At 44.5% G+C, this 3,984-nt stretch overlaps 1 pseudogene; it reads left to right on the top strand.

Moving 5' to 3' along the window:
- The first annotated feature begins 822 nt into the window (after positions 1-822).
- LOC120094939 (small nucleolar RNA SNORA17) lies at positions 823-919 on the top strand (annotated as a pseudogene).
- Positions 920-3,984: the final 3,065 nt, after the last annotated feature.

Here is a 3,984-nt window from a genome sequence, read left to right as displayed (position 1 = left end):
TTAATAGACTTCCGGCACAGTAGCTGAGCCGTTATTAATCTATTTGATTCTGCTAAGCTAATCTGCCTACCTCCCAGCCAAAATTTCTGAGATACTTGCATTTTAGTAATTATCTCTGGCTCCCTCTGCTCCAAAATGTGTTCTCATGGTGTCTCTCGACTTTCTCCTCTTGGTGACTCCTCCCTTCCTTCTCTCTCTACCCCTTCCTTGGCTGGAAAGTGAGGTCTAGCCCTGTTCTCTGCACTGCTCAGCCATTGGCTGATCAGCCTTTACTGACTATTCAGAGAATAAATGGGGAGCAATGTTTACACAACACTAAAACCGAAGGTTCTTAGAATAAGCATTACAATGTCTTGTCCAGATTGCAACCAGGTATGGGGTAAGAGAAATCAGTACTTAAATAATACAAAGATGATCTTTACACAATGAACAATAACGTTACACTTACAAATGCTGATATATTCTTTGCATAAAGAGGTAGATAATTTAACCATTTGTTTTGGAATAGAAGATATAGTAATTATCATGTGTTTCTTTGTTTAAAGGCAATTCACACTCCTTAGTTACATGAAATGTATATACAATCTATTATAGTTCGTCTCCTGTGTCTGGTTGCTGAAAGCAAAAGACTGGATGGCTATATGCTTATATTATGAAGAGAAACAAACAAATACAGACTAAGAGACTAGAAGAAACTTTGAACAACCAGGAATAGACCAATCATCATCATCATCATCATCATCATCACCACCACCACCACCACCACCACCACCACCACCACCACCACAACCACCATCATCATCATCACAAACCTGTTGCAAGTCTGTCACATATTCATCAGTAGATGGCAGTAAAAAGAGGTTATAGCTATACCCAGTGCTCTGACCTATGAACATCTGAATGATTAGTAGCTTACACTAAAATGATTAGTAGCTTCCCTAAAAAATGAGGAGTGGCCTGAAACGGCCCCCAGTCTGGTGCCAGGTAAACCATACAGGAGCTCGCCAGAGATGGCTTGCAGTCTGACTCCAGGCAGGTCTGGATGGGTTTCCAGGATGAGGAGCAAGCCAGAAAACTGGAGACTAGAAGAACCCTGCCTGGGACCACCAGCCCCAGGCAAGAGTGAGCCCAAGACAGACTGCTTGTCTTAGTCAGGGTTTCTATTCCTGCACAAACATCATGACCAAGAAGCAAGTTGGGGAGGAGAGGGTTTATTCAGCTTACACTTCCACATTGCTGTTCATCATGAAAGAAGTCAAGACTGGAACTGAAGCAGGTCAAGAAGCAGGAGCTGATGCAGAGGCCATGGAGGGATGTTTCTTACTGTCTTGCTTCCCCTGGTTTGCTCAGTGTGCTCTTATAGAACCCAGGACCACCAGCCCAGGGACGGCACCACCCACAATGGGCTGGGTCCTCCCTTCAACCCACCTTGATCACTAATTGAGAAAATGCCTTACAGCTGGGTCTCATGGAGGCGTTTCCTCAACTGAGACTCCTTTCTCTCTGATAACTTCAGCTTGTGTCAAGTTGACACAAAACCATCCAGCACACTACCTTTGAAAGGGATCATTAGGGCAGGCTGGGCAAGGAGTGAGCCTACAATGACCACCAGACTGGTGCTGTGCCCCTCCCCCGACAGTGAGTTAGCCTGAGATGATCACCAGTCAGACACAGTGCTGTTTTGGGTGGGGGGACCATGCTTGAGATGACTCCCTGCCCAGTGCCGTAATGCATGAGCAAAACAGAACACTCTTGAAAGTACTCGTGGGATAATGCTAGAAACTCAGAGATAATGGTTGCCCCTAAGAGAAGCAAAGAAGTGGTAGAGAAATGGAAGAGGAAGAAAAACAAAAGGATGTGGGCACAATGAAGGTAGACTGAACTGGAGACTTGATGGTGGTGAGGAACAGCTTGATCTGAGCAGCTGGCAATGCCACCTGGGACTGGTAAGTTCCTGTCCCATGCTGCCACCAGGGTCGGGGGAGCATGTCTGGTCCATGAGTCCTGCAGTAGCTGGGGTCTGTTACCACCAAATGTCAGGTCAATATCTGGGCTGCCCTCTGAACATGTTGATGTCTAAGGGTTATATAGAATTGGCTCCAGTCCTCCTCTGAGATTTGTAGGAAAGCTGTATCTGGAAGCATGAATGTAGGAGAGGTGATGGAGCCCCTAGCCAGCTGGAGAGCCAACACTGAACATTTCAGGAGTTGCAGCCCTGAGCATATGAACAGGAGGGCCCTACCACTCATCGCCAAAGCAGTGGCATGGATGAGGAAGATATACCCTCCTACTTCCTCACCCCTTAGCAACTGTGGCAGGTGGGAGAGCTGGTAGCAATGGGAAAATGGTACCTGCACCTCACCTAAGCAGCACAGTAAAGCCGACCCTTGTTGCTGGTGAAGTAGACCCAAGGGCATGAGTATAGGAGAGCTGGCTGGCCCTGCCTTTTATCTGCTGGGCAGTGATACAGAGGAGAGAGAGATGCACTCTTCCCCTCCTTTATCCCTAGACATCTATGGTAGTGAGGAGAGTTGGCCCTAGGATCATGGGAGCAGGAGAACTGCCCATGTCCCTTACTCATTGCAAAACACCAGAAAGTTGGCCCTGTACCTTGCCCGGGAAGCAGTATAGATCTGGCCCTGATTATAGGAGTTGTTGGCGAGCTGGCCCTGAGCTCATGGAAGCAGGAAAGTTGGCAGGGTGAACAGCTCAGATACCTCTCAGTCCTTGATCCAGGACTTTGACTTGGCCCACCCCAACATCTACCCAATTGATCTGCTGGAATGCATGAAGGAGTGGGTCCTACAGATTCAATAATATAGGCTCTCCCTGACTCAGGGCAACAACAGGATATCTGAGTGAGGTTCCTGTATTGATAGAGGAGCAGAAGCCAGAGGCCTTGTAACGGACCAATAAGTCATTGCAATGAACATTTGCAAGCAAAGAAGTGTGGACAAAAGTGTATACTGTGGGACAGACTGTGGCGTACCATAGCTTCTGAAATGAGATGTTGTTTCCTATGTTGGGGCAAAGGATGCAAGGGGGAGGGCAGGTATGGGGGGAGATGACTGGGATTGGAGCATGGTATGAAATTCACAAAAAAACAATGAAAATAAAACAAAATAAAGCCTAAACAAGGAAATAGGAAAAAAATCAACTCAATGCTCAAGGTCATTGTTCTGGAAAAATCTTAGAAATAAAACATAGACATTCATTTAAGAAAGGCATACAATTACTCAAGAATATACACCAAATATTGAGTGGTCACTTGTAGGAAGTGTTAGGGTCCGTGGCAATTCAATAGATAGTTGTATGAATAAAGTAATGGAACAAAACAAATGATGATTAATATTAAATGAATTTAATGAAGTAAAGTTTCTTAAAATATGTAATTAAACAGTATTTTACCTGTAGATAAAATATTAATCATTCAAATAAAAATGTCATTGTCTGTATACACTCAGAATATACACGGCCATTACAGACTTACACCACAAGCCGCCATGAACTTGGTCTATTATAGATTCTGCTATTTCATTTGTCAGATTAGATGCTGCTTTCTCATTGCTGATAAAGCTCCAAGTTGACAAAAATAAATGAAGTCACAGTTTGCAGCAGGAAGAAGAGTCTGGGTGATCTGCTAAGAGGACTCTGTGGGGAACTCTAGTGTCCCTACTGGGCAATCCTCCTGAGATCAGACAGGCTCTCACATAGATACCATTTGCTACATTAACAACAGGTGTTGAAATGTAACAGAATTTTTTTTTACCACCAATCCAATATGCATTTCTTTAGGAAAAGTTTGAGATTCAAGAGGAGAAAGCCTGGTTTGTGTTTTCACAGGTTAGCGGTATTTCTCTCAGTGATGTTGACAGATCACAGCAGCTAGGCAATCCAAAGCAGAGCTTCTCTGAGTAATTCCAAATGATTGATTTCTGAGAATCATGAGAAAACTGAAGACAGAGCATAAGCTCACACAGCAAG

This window comes from Rattus norvegicus, chromosome 9 (assembly GCF_036323735.1).
Source record: "Rattus norvegicus strain BN/NHsdMcwi chromosome 9, GRCr8, whole genome shotgun sequence".
NCBI lineage: Eukaryota > Metazoa > Chordata > Mammalia > Rodentia > Muridae > Rattus > Rattus norvegicus.
This window is presented reverse-complemented; position numbering and strand designations above follow the sequence as displayed.